Here is a 19,776-nt window from a genome sequence, read left to right as displayed (position 1 = left end):
ACGCAGTCCCCTGTATTACCTGCTGAGGCGACCAAAAAATCATCAAGATAATGCGTGACACCGCCCAATCCGGTCTTCTCACGCAAGGCCCACTCTAAAAATGAACTGAAACACTCAAAAGCCGCACAGGCAACCGAACAGCCCATGGGCATAGCCTTATCAAAATAGAATCCTCCTTCGAACTGAAATCCCAGCAACCAAAAATCGTCGGGATGAATTGGAAGTAGCCAAAAAGCCGATTCGATGTCGCATTTCGCCAGTAAAGCGCCCGTCCCAAATTTCCGAATCATCTTGATCGCATGATCAAGAGAGGCATATTTCACTGAACAAAGCTCCGGGGGAATCACGTCATTTACTGACGTGCCTGTAGGATGAGAGAGGTTATGAATTAGGCGGAATTCCCCCGGAGCTTTTTTGGGAACTATACCCAAAGGTGAAATGTGGAAATTGGGAAAAGGAGGGGTGGCAAAAGGACCGGCCATGCGACGTAAAGCCAATTCTTTTTCGATTTTCTTGCGTGCTACTTCTGGCATGTCCCTGATCGATTTCTGATTTGCTGGGTTCCTGGCTACTGGGGTGGAAACTATCGGGATTCTGAAACCTGCGGAAAAGCCCTCGCGCAAATAGGACGCCGATTTGGTGTCAGGGTAGGATTCTAACAAGGATAGCAACGGTTGTAACTTTACTGGGGTGTAAGCTAAGGAGGATAAGACACTACTTTCCTGCTCCGGCAGCAGGGGCCTGGGCAGCTGTTTTTGGAGGCTGCTGAGAGCCCCCCCCTTTTCGAAAGGGCCGGCGACCCCCTCCGCACATGGATGCTGGATGGTTCCCAGAGCACCTGTCGCACACATGCGCGAATTTGCAAGGCTGCCTCGAGCAAGTGCCCTTATTAAAATCCCAGCAGAACAGCTTGCGGCCCGACCTAGCAGAGGCGGGCCTGGGCTTCTGCGGGTCGGGCAGTTTCTTGTCAATACGGGGGGCCACATAAGTGGTCCAGACATCCAAATCCTTCCGATCCCAGCGGGCAGTGGGGATCTTAGCTGCCCTACGTCTGAAGTTCTGGTCGTAGGCCAGCGCAGCAGTCTCCCCGGCCATCGTAAAGGCCGAACGGACAATGGACAGGTAAACCCACAGATGCAGGGATCTCCTGGGATAAGCTGCGGACACAACTCCAGCAAAAACCTGGAAGCTATCTAACCACCTTTCAAAAGTCCTATCTGCTTTTGACAAGACCGACCGCTTCTTAGATGCCTGCAGACCCTTGTCTAAGGGCTCCTGACCTTCGAGCGGGGGGGCAAGGCAGAAAATATCAACATAGCGGCCATCCAGGATCCTGGACCGCAATTTGGCAGACAGGTGGGCCCCGGGGATGATGTCCCTGGCTGAATTGGTGGAGACTTTTACGTCAGGCACCAATGCCCCATCAAGACAATCCTGAACCGCCCCATACTTGGCCCTATGGGAGTTGGCCCTCCGCTCCCACACCCATTTTGGGAGCCCAGAGGTCTCCCCAAACCCCCAGTAGAGCTTAAGCGACGCTTCCTCGTCACTACTCGAACTCTGTGAGGAGGTACCTGAAGAAGAAGACGAGGTGCCTCTACGTCTCTTCCTGGCGCGCCTCTTGGAGCTTCTCTTGCGGCGATGGAGCCCTCCAGAAGATGACCTTGGAGGTAGGGGAAGGCTATCCTCCACTGAAGATTCCGATAAATCAGCCTGCTGCACCGTACCTGGGATCGACTGACAAGAAATTGAATGTGAATGACCCGGCGCCTGAATCCCTGCCACCGAAGACCGCGAAGGAGAACCCCCCATGCGGTCCCGTGCTGTTGCCCTCCTGCTGGCCCCAACCCTGGTACGGCCACGACCCCTTGCCACAGTAACCTGCGACGCAGGTAAAACCGGGGTGCGTGGTGTTTGACTATCAAGCGGCAACCCCCCGGCTAACGATGTTCCTCCCTCATCTTCGCTAGATGACGCCACCAGGGACAAGGCGCCTAAAGCAGGACTCAATATTGCAGAGGATGACGACGGGGTAGAGGAGCGGCGGAGCAGACCATCCATCTCGGACTCCACCCTTGCCAAGGCCACTGGATCACCCGCCAGGCTGTTGACCATGGACCGGATGCGTTGTAGAGACTGGGCAGGTTGCGGGGAACGCAGAGCCTGCGATGGGCCTTTTATGGGCCGCTTTGGAGTAATAGCAGGACCAGCCTTCCTTGCTGCCTTCTTTGGCACCATTCCTGCTAAGAACTTAAACAGAAAATCAATAAAAGGAAGGGGTTAAATTCCGGACCAAAATAATTAATTAATTAAAATTCAACAATTGTAAAAGAAATAAAATAAAAATAATAATAATAAAATTAATGAAAGATAAAATAACGAATAATCAATAAAATTAAGGAGAATCAGCAGGTACGGGAATAACCCAACACCGCCGGCGTAACAGGAGGCCTATGCAACCAAATATAAGCACAGGTATTAAAAAGGAACTCTAATAGCAGGGGGGGGGGAAACACCCTGCAATACCGAACCAGCCACTAGAGGCCACTGTCGAGTAAATTCCTGAAATACAGGCAGAGCTTGCAATTACCAAGTCTGGCCACCAGAGGCCACTGCTCAGGAAGGAAGCACAAGGAAGCAAACAGGAGGATTTTAACCCCCGAAATGGAGGACCTCTAGCCCACCAGCGACACCGGAGGCAGGCAACCAGGGCTCAGGCCGCTCTGAGCCCCCCAAGGCCTCCACTACCCCCCTGTGCGCCCCCAAACCGCTTGTGCTGGATGGGGGGGGCGCACCGACTCCCCGGGCTGAAGCGGCAGCCCGAAGCTGAGCAGCAGCCGAGGCCTCAACCGGCCCGAACTAGGCCGCAGCAGGCCGCCGATCCCCGCGCCGCCGAGAGGAAGCGGCGCGGAGCAGCAGGCCCAGCCGGGCCCAAAGGTAAGGCGGGGGGCGATGGGGCGGCCAATCCAGCCGCAGCCGGAGCGGGCCGGAGCAGGCCCCGGGAAGCGGCAGCCCGCGGATCGGGGCCGCGACCAGCCGGCGCCCGCAGGCCCCAAGGCCGGAGAGGCGACCGAGGCCTACAGGCCCCGACCAGGCCGCAGCGGGCCGCGGGAGACCCCGCGCCGCCGAGAGGAAGCGGCGCGAAGCGGCAGGCCCAGCCGGGCCCAAAGGCAAGGCGGGGGGCGACGGGGCGGCCAATCCAGCCGCAGCCGGGCCGAAAAAAAAACAGCCGCAGAACGCGGGCTCCCAGGAGCCGCCGCCAGACGCGGCCCGCGCAGCGGCAACAGCCGGAGCGGGCCCCGGGAAGCGGCAGCCCGCGGATCGGGGCCGCGACCAGCCGGCGCCCGCAGGCCCCAAGGCCGGAGAGGCGGCCGAGGCCTACAGGCCCCGACCAGGCCGCAGCGGGCCGCGGGAGACCCCAAACCGCCAAAGGCGGTGACGACGCGGCGCAGTAGGCCCAGAGAGGCCCGCGGGAAGAAGTGTAGCGAGGGGGCGACCGGGAGCCCCAGCCGGGCCGAATCCAGCCGCGGAATAGGGGTTCCCTAGCTCCGCCACCGGCCGCAGGCCGCGCGGTGCAGCAGTCGCCCCAACAGGCCCAAGGCACCGTAGGCCACGGATCAGGGCCGGGAGCCTCCCTCGGTTAAGGGAGGCCAGGCACTAACTGGGCTGGACCCGGCAGAGAGACTCGGGGCAAATCACACACCCCCGTCCACCCACGGCTCGGCCGAGAGCGGGCCGTAAGCCAGCCGGGACCGGGAGGTCCCGCACCCCCCCCCCACCGGCGTCCCAAGGGCCACAAGGAGAAGGTAAGAGTGTATAAAGAAAAGGGGAGAATAAAATTAATTACCCTGGGGTAGTTTAGGATAAGTCAAAGAGGGGAAGGAAAGAGAAAAGAGGGGGAAAATGGTTTATACGACCAAAATCTCTTGCTGATTCGCTCCGGTGCTAGAGATAGATCCGGTGTCCACAGCAAAAGAGAAAGAGAAAGCTGTGGATCCTGCTTATAAAGCCATTGATCCCACCCCTAAATTGGCAACATCCAAATTGCCCCAGTAACAACCTCCACCAATCTGCTCCCAGGCCTCTAGCCATCTATGGCCTGGTCACTAACATGGGGTTTTGTTCGGCCCCAACCGCAACACGTGCTCTCTTTTGATGTGAACACGCTTTCTCATTTCTTATTTTAATTAATCAATTTTGTTGTGCATTCTCTTGATTCAGCAAGTCCGAGGGCAGTGGTAGCCCAACTTGGCCCTCCAGCTGTTTTGGGACTACAATCCCCATCATCCCTGGCCACTGGTCCTGTTAGCTAGGGATGATGGGAGTTGTAGTCCCCAAACAGCTGGAGGGCCGAGTTTGGCCACCACTGCCCTAGGGCAATACATATTAAGCATGGATTGGAGCCTTGCAGCAACTCTAGAGAATTCTGCCACCATTGCTACATACCATGGGCTAGTTGTCTAGTAATCCATCTATAGTCCAGTGTCTAGAATCCTTTTCTAGACAATCAAATACTCTGCGTTGTTTTGGAGTAGCTATTTGTGCCAATTTCTATAAAGAGATGTGGGAGATGACCGGAGGTGAATGCCTTGGTAATGAGAATCAATCATAATAATGAAGTGAGGCAATCTCGAGGGTGTATATGCCACTTGCATTTTCTGTGCAGGTTTGTGGTTTTGAGAGAGGCAAGTAGCTACAGCATCCTTGAACCACATTACTTGCCCCTATCACCAAATGACTTGCTCCTACCCAGAGGTTAAAGCGCCTTTTACATCAGGATGCGTATTAAATGCAGCAGGAGGAAATCCAAATCTTTGAATTTGGCAAATTAAGCTAAACTGATGCTGTATTAAAAACTCATTTAAGTAATTTGTTATTTGAGAACAGAAAAAGTAGCTATTAGATAATCCTTATAGTTTCTTTTCTCAGTCTGCAATTCACAGTGGACTAATTAATAAGCAGAAAGATGTGAATTGCTCAGATTTAATAAAAGTCAGAACATTCTCATTGTTTCCAGAATAATGATTTGTGTGTGCCTTTGATGACTTGTTGTAACCTGGTTACCACATTCCTCAGAAAAATCTTCTGAACTTTGTGGATACTAATCCATATAATGACATTACTATTGGGAGACTTACGACTGAAGATAATTTGCAGGGCTTTTTTCTGAGTAATTTGCTAATCACACATATTTTAAAATAGCTTTCCAGAACAGAATGGCATGCTTCTTCTTCTTTCCTTTTAAGATGTTCTGTGATTTAAAATAATGGTTTAGGTTGGGTTTTAATTTCCACACAGTAGCAAATTGTCTAGTTAATAATATTCTTATGATCAGTGATTTTTTTCTTTTTAAAAAAGTTTAGGGGGACTCTCATTCCATCTGAGCCTCAGGAAACACTGTGACAGGAATTGAGGCCACCATCGAGGGTAGCAACGGAACTGACGATTCACCATGCTAAAGAAGAACTTTTTAATAAATAAATAAATAAATCTTAGTTTCTTCTATCGTTAGGTTCACAAAATGTTTAGGAGGTATGCGTACTTCTGCATCCCCCCAGAAAAAAGCACTGCTTATGATGCAGAAGAATGAGAGCGACAAAACTACTTTGGATACAGGAGAGGCCAGGTCACAGTGTCAGAGACCATGCTCTGAATATAGAAGATTCAGTCTCTGGCATCTCCTTGTGGGGTGAGAAATACCCCTGAGACCCTACGCAAACACTGTTAATCACTGTAGAAAAAACTAAGCCAGTGGGGACCACATGAGGCAACTTCTTATGTACATTCAGTCTTCTTTAATTTGGGGCTCTGCGGGTGCATTCGGACATGCATGTCCATCTCTGAATGATTGCTCAAATCTTGCACATAAATTAACCCCTAAAATCCCAGATTCAACTGCATGCGTACACCCTGGGGGCTGCTTTGCATGCACAGTCCTGGCTGGATAATCAGTGATAGAAGTAACAACGCTGTACACAAAAATATGTCAAAGAAATGAAAATTTTGATTATTCAAGTTAATTGTCCCTGCCCCCTGTACTGCTCTAGTTAAGTATCATTATACATATACTAAAGGAGACTTCCACACATGCAATCCTAGCTGGATGGAATGTTGTGCACATAATTCCCCTGACCAGTCTATTAGCTCTACCACCACATAATGGCGTTCCACATGCTTAGCCCTATAAAGATATGTGATATCCTTCCAATCAGTTACTTGGGAGGTGTGTCATGACTAGAGTCAGTCTCCTCATCACTTCTTTTCCCACCAACATCTCCGTGGTATGATTCTGTCTTCCCCTAAAGCAGGCATGGCCAAACTTGGCCCTTCAGCTGCTTTGGGACTACAATTCCCATCATCCCTGACCAATGGTCCTGTTAGCTAGGGATGATGGGAGTTGTAGTCCCAAAACAGCTGAAGGGCCAAGTTTGGCCATGCCTGCCCTAAAGTGTTGCCCACACATAGCCTAGCCACTACAGTCACATGTTCTTGGACCACAACTTTGCATCATTATAGGGTTACCACCTTTGGTCGGGCAAAATATGGGACCGCTCAGGGAGGAATTGGGGGGCTAAAAATTACTTTACCTGGTGTAGAAATGTGTATTTAAAAACATTGCCACATTGGAAAAGAAACTATTGCACCCCACATAAATCTCATTTTCTAAAATAGATGTCATAAATACAATCAGAGAGCTCTCCTCCTTCCATCAGGCCTACCCTCTGCCCGCACAGTTTTGAGGAGGAAGAAAAGGATGAGCTTGAATATGTGAAAAAGGGCATCTGTTTGAAGTCGAAACAGAACAGGGAACATTTTTCTCAAAAAAAAAAAAAAAAAAGGATGGTCACGTGGCAACTCTAATACATTGAACCCATGCTGTTGAGCACTGCAGTCACCATAGTTTGTCCACATAATGCCCTGAAAAGTGTATGGACAACATCAGATGACATGAGCTTTGTGTTCTAAATTTGTCTCTTATTTGCACTCTACAATTGTTCCAGAGTGTTGCAATTAAGCAAATGGTTTGAGCAACAATTAAGCAAATGGTTTGATATACCCAGCACCACATGGCTATGCTGACACTTAACAGTCTAGCTAAGCTGGTGAGGAGGTTTAGTCCATCAAAATCATCGCGGCAGTTGTGCATTTTGAAGGCCTGTTTCCAGGCATCTGTTTGTTTGGCCTAAGAATCTCTGGCCAAAGCCATGCAAGCCCATTCGTGTAGCTAATGTGCCACATTGCATCATGTTTCTTTTAGATCTCTTCCCCTGAACCCCATGTCTCAAGAGCACATCATATTTAATAGCTCAAATGCATGCAGGAGAGTAATACCAGATGACTTTCCTTTTATTTAAAGTTGAGGTTGCTGGGCAATTAGAGTGTTTTGCTTTCCCCTCCTTGCTCAGTTTTGATGGAGCCTGGTGACCCTGTACTTGGCAATGTGTCGGATGGAGTGAACAGCCTATAACAAATTGAGAGCCACTCTCCCATCTGCTAGGCTCATAAACAAGCAGATAGAAAAGAATTCTTTCTACGCCTCCTCTGAGGAACCAGCTTGACCGTGACAGGAAGATGGGCAGTAACCAGAGCTATGAAATGCCAGTGGGGAGGTGGGATGAGAATTGACCATTTTTCTACACGCAACCATTGATTAAATGGCTGTGGTTGAAATGCTGAGAGACCCAGGATGGCCAGCTAGACAGCTGTCATGTCTATGGGAGTATGGGAGGAATATTTTTTTCCATCATTGTTCTTAACAGCTATAGAATGGGAATGTGCCCAAGACATCAAGAATTGGCTTCATTTCCTAGCTTACATATCGGCCTGCTTCTGTGGGAGGCAGCATTCACTCATTATTATTTTTAGTAGTTCTGGATGCTCTGAGGATTAAAATGGTCAAAAAGCTCTGGGACTAAAGATAATTGAAGATAACAGAAGAAACGGAGTAATTTTCAGACAGGGTTGGGAGAAGATTGTGAAGTAATAAGTAGGATTTGGATGCTAAATCAGGTGGATATTTATCATTTGAAGTATGTGGCGGTGGTGGGGATCCAATTCATTGAATATAAGGGCCTTCCTTATCCAAGCAATTGCCTGCTTGCAAATCCTCTCATTAGAATATGCCTTGTTATCAATTGGAGTCAACAGAGGTGGTGTTTGTCATTGTGTTCTATTTTGGTTTTTTGTGGTTGTTTTTTTGCTACTGCATGCATTTTTCTTATATATTTCTTTTCTCTTATTTTGGTACCACAAACAATTGTGGCTTTAGAAAGATTTCTCTAGGACAGGTATTAATCACGGCTTGGAAATGGCAACGAGAAGCTGCTTGGCTGTTTCCCCGAGGAGAATTGAAGACAGAGATCATGTGTTGGCCAAATGACTATTTGACATCAACCACTGACTCACTTTGGAAAACAGTTGGGGAAATGCCAAAGTCTTTGGCTGCACTTGCCTGTTTCCAGTATGGGCTAAGATGATGCAAAGCAAATGTGGATGTCCTTTGAAAAATAAAGATATTTTTTTTTTAAAGTGACTCATTTTGCAGCAAAGCTGAATAGATAGATGGTTGTGGCCTATTTTAATAATTTATTTGGAACTATTTTTTGGCTTGTAGCCTTTTTTTTTTTTTTACTCCACAAATATGCCCACTGGAATGCAAATTAAAGGTAATTAACATCATGACCCATTAAAAATGTACGTTGGTGCTAAATTAACTAATTCACCGTGGTCACTTTGGCCTTCTCCGCCATCTTTGTGAATTACATGGGTCTTACTCCTGAGAGGACAGCTGGTGCTTTCAGTCTTCAGTTAACCATGGCAGATAATCAAGGCTTGAGGGTCACTCCAGATCAAACAAACCCACAGTTTTCCCTCAGTATAAAGAGGTAATGAGAGGTCTAGGGAGCCTGGGAGGTTGCCTAGAACAAACCATACCATAGCCTCTGACTTTGAATTTAAACTACTAGTTGCCTCCTCCCATCAATCAGTTCTGAAGGAGAATTTAGGCAGATCAGCCATTCCAATCTGCCACAGAGTAATGTCTTCTCAGTAGTTTGTCCCTGTGAGCCTCCTTTCGTCTGTTCATGACTAGCCCACAACCAAAGGAGGCAAATGGTCTCCGGGCGTTGTGAGAGGAAAAACATTTGAGTTTTGGAAAGGGAAAGAGAAGAATGTTTGTTTTCCTAGAGTTCAACGGTTCCTTCCAACTCCACAACTCTATGATTTCTCTCAAAGAACAACTGTGCACCCCCTCAACAATTCTCTCTCTCTCTTTCACCTGACCTTTACACTGAGATGTTTGCCTAGCGGTAATGGAGTCAAAGAAAACAGCATAGGAACTTGGACGACATCAGGTGAAGGAGTGACAAGGGACAAATGGGCTGATTCCTAAAAGATCTCCTCAGGAGACAAATTGGCAGAAGCCACTTTGCTTTCCTATGGTACACCCAAGATAGCAATTCAATAAACTTAAATGAAACCCACTTCAGGACTCATAGGTTGATATCCAACTAAATCATAAACAAACCCATTAAAATAAATGCAACTAAGTTACTTAACTCCTTTGATTTTGATGAGTCCACACTGAGTATGGTTTACATTGGATATCACACATTGTTTCCTATGCTTATAAGTAAAATAGTATATATATTTTTTAAAAAAGACATCATCATCATAATAATGTTATTTATACCCTGCCCTCCCCGGCCAGAGCTGGGCTCAGGGCGGCTAACACCAATAAAATCACAATAAAAACATAATAGGGGGGAAAGAGGGGGGAAACAAACAAACAACAATTTAAAATACAGGTTACAATGCAATTTAAAATGCAGCCTCATTTTAAAATAGCTGATAAATCAAGACCATAAGGGGAGGGAAACATAAGAATCAGACTGAGTCCAAACCAAAGGCTAGGCAGAACAGCTCTGCCTTGCAGGCCCTGCAGAAAGATGTCAAGTCCTGCATGGCCCTAGTCTCTTGTGACAGAGCGTTCCACCAAGTTGGGGCGAGTACTGAAAATGCCCCAGCCCTAGTTGAGACCAATCTAACCACCTTGCAACTTGGGACCTCCAAAATGTTATCATTTGTGGACCTTAAGATCCTCCATGGGGCATACCGTGGGGCATACCATCTTGCTTAAAATGTGGTAGTGGTCATATGGAACCAGATAATATTGTTTCAAGGGCCAGATCTAACTTGAAGTCAGTTAGATGTCCATTGTTATCCCATAAGCATGGAGCATTTAGATTCTTTCACCTGCTTTTCAACAGTCTCCTTTTCCAAATGTAGACATGGGAGGGGGCTGGAATCATGGTCAAGAATGCCTCAGGAGGGTGTTGTTGTTTTTTACACTTTCCACTAATTACTAATTGCTAACATTACTACCTCTACTACTACTACTAGTCCACCCTTCACCGAATGTAACCCAGGGTGGGTTCCAAAAATCTATCCTCATTAAAATTGTAAAGTTGAAACCATGAAACCAACAAACTTGGCAGAGCAGCCATACAGAGCAACAGCATAGCTTCTGTGAAACATTTTTGCCAGAAAATCTGCAAGGTTTGCCTATATGTTTTCCTCTGTGTGGCTAATAACAACTGGTGGTGGTAAGGATTTGAATTATGAAGTCACAGCACAGCTTAGGTGACCACTTGTCTTTGTTAAAGGGGGGAAAAAAGAGGAAAAGGAGATACCTTTTCACCTCAGCTGTCGTGCTGCCACCATTGGATCTGGAAGAAGACGGATGGTCAATGGCTATCCTCTCATTCCTGTCAGGAGATCAGATAGTGGATGTCCTGTTACACTTGCAGTTGTATTTCATTGTTGCATCCTTGCATCTCATCCTCACAGTTTGTATTAACTATTTCCAGAATAATAATTTAAAAAATGAAGTCATAGGAAGAAACCCCAAACCAGCCAAGTCATGCACAGTAGGGCTGGCTCCTTTAATATTTCATCCAAAAATATTTGGATGTTTTCATCAAAAAGTATAGATATCTCTAAGAAATGTAACACACTTGAACTTCCCTTTTTAAAAAAGGGCATTTTGAACCCTTTAATCCTATTCATCACATTGAAAGATGCACTACCTATGGAGGAGGAAAAGCAAAGCATGTTTCTTTCAAATGAAATACTTTTTAAATGGAATACTTCACATGCATCTATTTGCATTTTTTTTAAAAAATATATAGTGCTTTCAAAGATAATCTTTACAAAACATGCTGCACTTTGCTTATCATCAAAAGACATCCCGGTTATAAAAAAAGGACTGCTTTTTCTTTTTCTTTAACCCACACATTTGTCATGATAGCAGGCACTAAGTAGTTATGTAGGATACAAATCACCCACCAATATTGCTTCTTTTTTAGAAACTGCCCTTCTTAGTGCTTTACCTTCATAGCTTAGGTGGACTCCAATATTTGAACCCTAATTTAAAGAGAAACTATTGCCAAGTGATTTATAACTTGCCCCATTTTATAGGGAATTTTACCCACATGACAGATAATTCTCTTATAATAATTCTACTGATATGCAATTACGGTATGTACACTTGGCTTTGCGACACCTTTGTCTTCAAATCTGGAGGTAAACAGTGGAAAACAATTGAATAAGCACAGGCTCCATAGCATGAAGTGAACAGTCTCAATTTTGTGCAATCACATGGTATTTTAGAAGGGATAATAATAATAATAATAATAATAATAATAATAATAATAATAATAATAATTTATTTATACCCCGCCCATCCGGCTGGGTTTCCCCAGCCTCTCTGGGATACATTGTAAGCAGGGGCAGAGGAAGGGGGTGTGGTGGGTGTGGCTCGCCCCGGGTGTCACCACTGAGGGGGGTGACAAAATTTTGGGCGGCACTCACTGTGTGGCCTGCAGTGCGCCAAAGCCACACATCACTCCTGGGCTGGGAGGCTCTGCATTGCCCCAAATGGTCCTCCTGCTGCCTCCCACCCAGCTGTAGGGTGGCTGAGTGGGAGGAGGCAGGCAGACTCCAGAAGCCCCGCCCCATGGGTGGCTTGCCTCACCCACCCTGCCCCTATGGGCGGCTCACCCTGCCCCTGGGCACATCGCCCTAGGTGCCCAAGTGGCTTTCTCCACCACTGATTGTAAGCCATATAATTTGTTACTTGTACCCAAATTGCTCTCCTTCACGTGGTGGAAGGAGAGATCCTTTCCCACGTACAGGATGACACTGTGACCTAAATGCTTACTGTTGTGGCAGATCCTCATGGAATATCTAGAGCACAATCTGGTTGATCCAAACAAGACTGAGACGCTCTCATTCCTCTGTCCTAATGAGTAGGACACACCCTGTTTTAGATGGGGTCATACTCTCCCTGAAGAAGCAGGTCTGAAGCATTGGGGTTAAATTATGCCCATAGACTAAACCAGGCCTCCCCGACCTGGTGCCCTCTGTGAGCTTTGAGCAATTAACCTCAACCAGCATGGGCAAGTGATAAGTGATTGTGGGAGTTACAGTTCAAAACATCTAGATAGCACCAGGTTAGGAAAGAATGGACTAAACCCAGTCATAAGTAGTGCTACCACTGCAATGTCCTGGTTTGAAAACATATCTTGGTATTCATAATATAATGATCACCTTCAATCCAAGGCACACATGCACTTCTATGAGTTCTTCTTTAGCTCAGTTTGTGATTAAAGCCAGGGGGTAGAACTTGTTTCTGTTTCTGTCTCTCTCTGTCTCTCCCTGTCTGGCTCCATTTTAATTTACCTGTCCTGAATATCCTCCCTTTCTGGTGCCTGCTACAGCATGTCCCAAACTCTAATGGACTGAGGTAATGCAGACCCTAGGAAATGTAATTTTCTCAGGTCACCTGAATTCCTTATATGGACACCAGACATCACGGGAAATAATATTTCCCAGGACTCCAGGTGCATGGAGAACTGACACAGCAACATTCCAGTAGCTGCCTGTTGCTGCCAGCCTGCTAGGCCAGTTGAAAGGTGGATAGGGCAGGCTACATAAGTTTGTGGACACAAGTTGAGAACTCTTCCCTTGGTCACATTTGGTGGGGACGTGGGAGAGGGATTTTGGGATTCACAGAATGCTGTGTAAGTAAGTCTGCAGGCTTGAGTGTGCTAGTTGATGCAACAGGCTGATGCAATACTTTCTATGGAGGTGCTGGGTCAGAATGACTCAGCAGTAATGTGCTGACAGTTGATTGGCTCTCATTGGTTTAAAAGGGAAGCCTGTCTCAGCAGTAAAGGTGGTGGTGTGGAGGAGTGTGGTCAGAGAGAAAGAGTCTTCCTATTTGCCATAAGGTGCAGTCAGGTACTCTGTCTGACTGTATGAACTTCTTCTGTAGATATTTGTGTATACAGTGGTACCTCGGGTTAAGTACTTAATTCATTCCGGAGGTCCGTACTTAACCTGAAACTGTTCTTAACCTGAAGCACCACTTCAGATAATGGGGTCTCTTGCTGCAGCCGCGAGGCCGGAGCCTGATTTCTGTTCTCATCCTGAAGCAAAGTTCTTAACCTGAAGCACTATTTCTGGGTTAGCGGAGTCTGTAACCTGAAGCGTATGTAACCTGAAGCGTATGTAACCCGAGGTACCACTGTATATAGCTCACAATAAATAATACTGCACTGAAGAACCTGGGACTCTGAGCATTTCTGCTAAAGCGCTGCGAGGAATTCGCGACAAGGGAGAGGGCTCAATTCCAAATCAAGATGTGACAAGTTTTTCCATTTCTAGTCACGACGAGTCAATACTTAAATTATAATAAAATATATGGTCGACTATATAAAGCCTCACTATTACAAAAAGAGCACACATATTTTTAAAGCAGGAAAAAGGAGTTACTATATAATGGGCTTTTTTAAGGGGATGATTTTTGAAGAGGGCAATTCAGTGTTAAGCAATGTATAAATGGTTAAATTAAATACTGTAGTTTACCATGGTTGCCTTACCTAGCCATCTGTCCACCTACTCATCTTTAATATTTTAACACCATCACACAGGAGCCTTAACTGCTGTGTGTTGGTTTTGCAGAAGGAGATTCTGTGGGTTGGAAGAATGATTTCATAAACTCTTGGCGGCCGAATATCAGAACTGAACTTCCGTGAGAACAGCTGCTAAAGTGACTGTATCCTTTACCCCTAGCCAGTGAGGTTTGGCTGAGGAAACCACTTCCTGGTAGGTATTGCAGCTCTCTGCTTCTTCAACCACCCCTTAGGTATTTTGGCTAGAGATCACACAGCACAGGTTTATTGCTAACAATGGGTGTGGAGTCATTTCTGCATTTTTCATATCCTGTTGCCACTCAGTAGAACACAATCCACTTCCACTATATTTTTTACTCCTGTCTGCCTCGAGGGATGGAAATGGAGAAGCACTGACCTATAAATATTGGAATTCCCCTTTGCAGCCGGTGTACTTTCCATAGACTACAGTACTGTGTGCAGGGCTACTAGCAATCATAGTTTCAGGGGTTTTCCCCACACATGTGTAGCTTAAATTGGTGAACCGATTTATAACAAGCCAATTTAAAACTGGCATTTGCTGGAATGGACACAGTGCTGCTATTGTGTTCAGATCACATGATTCCTCTTAGGAGCACATATATTTATGACCAACCCACTAGATGAAATTTGGCTGAAGCTTCATTGGTCGCCCTGGGAGATAACATGTGCTGGGAAAGCAACAGGGAGACTGCAAGCTTGTTGGTTCTTCTGAATCTCTCAGCAGTGTTTGATGGTATCAACTTCCAGATTACATGTCCAGCATAGGATTTATGGACCATTGCTCATTGATGACTCAACTTCCATGCCACAAGTAGATTCCAGATAGTGCTGGGGGAATTATGGTCAAGCACCATGACACTTGTATTATAATGTTCCCCAAAGATTTTCTCTTATCCTCCTTATTGTTTAATATCTACATTAAGCCTTTAAAGCACAGATGGGAAACCTGTGGACCTCCAGAAGTTGTTGGACCAACTGCTATAAGCCCCAGCTAGCATTGCCAGTGGCCAGGAATAGTGAGGGTTGTGCTCAAACAAAATCCATACAAAGTACCTGAGTACCTAAGGAAGGCATCTCCAAACTCGGCCCTCCAGCTGTTTTGGGACTATAACTCCCATCATCCCTAGCTAACAGGACCAGTGGTCAGGGATGATGGGAACTGTAGTCCCAAAACAGCTGGAGGGCCGAGTTTGGGGATTCCTGACCTAAGGGCTGGCATCCTCCCATATGAATCTGCTCAAAATTTAAGCTTTGTCTCAGAAAATATTCTCTAACTGCTTTTGCTAAATAAGATTAGATAGGTCACCCAACCAAGAAGAGGGCCTTCTCAGTGGTTCCACTCAGGTACGCTCTTTTTCAAAAATAAGGGAGGCACCAACTCTTTTACCATTAAAGAAACAAATTGAAACTGTTTTGCTCGCCAAGTGAGGAAAAGCTACCAAGTCCCTGGTAGCTTTTAAAATTCCTCTGCTGCCGTTTTTTAATTCTTAATTTAATTCTTGTTCTTTCTTTTTAATTTGTCTTTACTCTTACTGTTTAAGTTAAAGGTAAAGGTACCTCTGCCCGTACGGGCCAGTCTTGACAGACTCTAGGGTTGTACGCCCATCTCACTTAAGAGGCCGGGGGCCAGCGCTGTCCGGAGACACTTCCGGGTCACGTGGCCAGCGTGACAAAGCTGCATCTGGTGAGCCAGCGCAGCACACGGAAACGCTGTTTACCTTCCCACCAGTAAGCGGTCCCTATTTATCTACTTGCACCCGGGGGTGCTTTCGAACTGCTAGGTTGGCAGGCGCTGGGACCGAGCAACGGGAGCGCACCCCACCGCGGGGATTCGAACCGCCGACCTTTCAATCGGCAAGCCCTAGGCGCTGAGGCTTTTACCCACAGCGCCACCCGTGTCTTTCTGTTTAGAAGGTCTTAATTATTAAATTTCCTTATTGCTTGTTCATTTTTACAAAGGGGGAGAAGCAAGGAACATAGCAAGGAGTGGTTAATATGTACACATCCAGTGACATGCATTTAGATTTGTTTCAGATAAAGATGGGAATTTACAGCTTAAATCAAAGGTGTCATTGGCAGAGATGAAGTTTGAGAAAAGACTTGATAAAAGATGGAGAGGGAGTGCTCTAATTACATGTTCTAGGTCAGAATTCCAGCAAGGGCGAAAGAAGATTCCACAGGTGTAGGAGACTTTTGACCAGGCAGAGGGCAGAATTTAACTGCTCCCCTCCCGCTCCTTTTATTGGCCATCACATGCAACCCTTCATACAAGTGACTGCTTGGAACACTGCTCAGCTAATGATTCTGGTTGCCTTTGCTGTTAGGCTGAATACCTGCCACTATGCTTGCTTCACAGGTTATTTACATAAGAGATACATTTGTGTAATTCCGTAAGGCTAAGGTGAAGTCCTCCACTGCTGATCTAAAATGATTTAATTGAGCACTCGTCTATCAGGCATTCTAAATTAGCTGTCACTTGTAGAACGGGCTTCGAGAAGGTCACTCGGCTCTTTCAAACATGGCTTCTGACTTGAAAACACCAACTATGATAAATTGCTTGATTTATGTTTTTCTGTTTCTTTGTGCACTTAGCTACCTTGAACACAATCAGGGTAGCCTGTGACCGCCAAGCTCATTTGAGTCTCAGCTAATCCCTTTATCTATTAAACCCACCAGCTTTCTGCATATGATCTTTTCCTCCTTTAAAGGATCTCTCACAGGCAGCACAGAATGGGCATTGATGATGAAATGCAACAAACTCTTTCTAGAGTTTCTGCTACATGCTTTCTAAGGCTAGGTTCCTACAAATAATACAGATACTCAAGGTTAGTCCAAGGATTGTCACTGTTTATCTATTACTATGTTAATATCCTTCTAAAAGCATTGTTGTCCTACAGTGTGGTTTCACCTAGGGATAGGAGTGGAATTCAATTCAATTTACATTTAAAGGCAAGCCTACCTCTTTCTCACTTTCCAAAACAATATGTCAACTCAAACACAACCATCCTCTGAAATCCACGCTTCTCCGAATTTTGTAAGGCAGTTCTCCAGTCAAGTAATGTTTACAAAGAATGCATATACTAGGAGAAGGTGGGCATAAAAACACATATATTAGTGAACATTGTATTGACAATGCATTATAACAGGGGGGAAATGGCTTGCAAGAATTCACAGGCTAGGCAAAATTGCATAGGAAAATGTGTATATTAGGAGAAATTAATACCAAAATACTGATTTTCACAAGAACCAATGCAGAAATATGGCGAACTGAACTTCAGTCTGGGAAAAAATGGGAATCCAAACTGAACGATTAGTTGGACAGTTCCCTCACCAAAATAAAAAAGTAAAATTAAAGGAGATACACAGAAACACTTTCCACAAATGTGCAAAGGTGAATGCGGGGCTGAAGAGGCTAGCCCCACCTGTCACTATCATTGTGTATCATTGTCATGCTCCCCTGATTATGTCTGATGTTCATCAGAAATAGTTCAGTTGTGTTTTGCATGTCTACACCTTGACAGTCCTCTCCAGTTCTTTGATTTCCATCTTACTTGCTTAGCTCCAGCTCCCACACTAGCGGCTGGTGATGCTCAGTGTATCTTCCTACTGAGGAAAGGCTACAGAGCCTGGAACACTTCTTTTTTTTTTTAGTTAAGAAAAGAGATGGTCAAAATTTCAGGGGAGAGGATAGAAGTGTTTATATGATGATGAATGGTGCAGCCACAAGAAACATTTTCGCTCTTTCTCATGATGCTGATCCTTGAGGTCACCCAATAAACTTGATTTGCAATAGATCCAGGACCGACAAACAAAAGTACGTCAAATAATGCAATAACTAGCACAAGATGTGCTGATGCCAGTAGCTTAGATAGGTTTCAGAATTCTAGTGCTATTTTGGAGGTGTTTATGAATCAGCTTAGTTCTCACTTTCTCTCAAAAATTGATAAGTACAAGTCTCAGTTAATCAACACATCGTATTTTTCTGATTTTTTTAAAGAAGAAAAGTTACCCTTTACAAAAATAAAAAGGATTTTTTTCCAGCTATCATATTTATAACTCACTTTATTAAATTTGTGAGAAAGGAATCATCCTCTCTCTTCTTTCTCTTTCTCACATACACAAACACCTACACACCTATCCTATCTTTCAAGAAAGAGTGAGAGACACCTTTGGAAAGGAGCATAATATTTTTCTTCCTGCGTCATTAAGAAAATGTACAATGTGCACATTTAAAATTCCATTAGAGTTGGTCCACAGGTGAACTTCAATAAGAAAAGAGTACATAGTTTTCTCTCATCTTTTCATAATACAGAGCTAAAAACAAAAAGTAGCAAAAAGTAGTGTACTACCTTACAGATTAGCAAGCTTATTATGACATGAAGCTTTTATGCACAAAAATCCACATGTTAACTCACTCGGTAAGTAGGTGTGTATAGAGAGGGGGAAGTAGAATGTAGACTCAAATGCCAATGAAATGAAGAATAAAAAATACAGCCCACGACAATTCAATCAGAGCTGAAATGTATGCAAAATAACCACAGTGACCATTTGCTATAGCAACAAGGTGATAACACAACCATTGTTTTTGCTGCAACAGACTGAAATGGCTACCCCTCTGGGAGGGTGAAGGGTGTATAATCTCTTAGTTATACTTAGTGAGATTCAACTAATGCATCACGCTGGTTCCAGGATTCCTGCTCCTACAACACAGCTCCTTCCTCCCCATCCCTTGTGCTCTCCCCAAATCTCCTCCAGAGGTTGGAGAAAACACCAGAATGAGATACAGAGGGCACTTTGTTTTCAGTAGCATGCCACAGCAAAAGAAATGGCTTTGAGCCTCTTTTCTGTACCTTGCTTGCTTGGTCTGGGGCAGACTTCGGTCTTCCAAATTTCAGCGGCACCCTGTGTGAGGCCAAAATTCAGCATCCTCCCATCTCTTGCCTTCTGTTCTGCTCATTTCACTATGTCATAGTTGCAATGCCCTGTGCAGCAGAAATGGTTGTGCTGTCCTAAATCTGCCTCTGGCTTGGTTTTAGACACAACTTGGCACTATTTTATTTTGCCAATTAACTACAAAAATTAAACCTTTTGTTTGAACTTTGGTCGCGTTAATTAATAAAATAACAGAGTCCTGTGTGAGGGTTATGGCTTCTCATTTATAGCCAGCATGAGAACAACATTTATAATTGCATTCTTGATATTGTCCTAATGCACGTCCATGAACAAATCTTTATGCAGAGGACAAATGGATTTTGTTCCCTTCATATGCTGTTCTCAGTGAAGCTGCATTTTAATTATAATCAGTTGCTGCTATCTTTTGAACTGCCCTTGTATATGTTGACACTGCTTGATTTATTTTACAGCTGATAGTATTCTTGCCATTGCCAGCACTCAACATGTGTCAGTTGGCCCGGCATATCATTGCTCTCTGATGATGTACTGATCCAAAAACAAAAAAAATAAAATAAAAAAAATCCTCCCTCCGTCTAATAGTTATGGTGTGATACTAGCAGTAGGGTCAGGTATATTACATTCTCTCCTGTTAGTCATAACATGCCACTGCTGGATTTGCAATTAATCATTTTGTGGATTCGTGTGAGTGCCAGTTTGAACAAAGAGCACATTTCCCCGAAGTAAATTAATGCACATCTCATAATTATAAGTGTGAATGTCTTCTTGATATTGGATTTTGACTATGACTGTTCAGAGAACTGGGAACAAAAAACACATTCACTTTACTGGAGGGTGGGGAAGAGAGATGAATACGTGCATGTTGATT

At 45.1% G+C, this 19,776-nt stretch overlaps 1 long non-coding RNA gene across 2 annotated transcripts in view; it reads right to left on the bottom strand.

Moving 5' to 3' along the window:
* LOC308595216 overlaps window positions 1–19,776 on the bottom strand; it is a 67,435-nt gene that overhangs the window by 26,987 nt on the left and 20,672 nt on the right. For both annotated transcript variants that reach the window (XR_014011927.1, XR_014011928.1), the window contains exon 2: window positions 10,692–10,858. This is a non-coding gene — a long non-coding RNA (uncharacterized lncRNA). The remainder of the gene's footprint in view (window positions 1–10,691; window positions 10,859–19,776) is intronic.

Source organism: Podarcis bocagei (assembly GCF_964188305.1).
Source record: "Podarcis bocagei genome assembly, chromosome: 9".
Classification (NCBI taxonomy): Eukaryota; Metazoa; Chordata; class Lepidosauria; order Squamata; family Lacertidae; genus Podarcis; species Podarcis bocagei.
The sequence above is the reverse complement of the archived record's forward strand: the minus strand, read 5'-3'. Positions and strand labels throughout refer to the sequence as shown.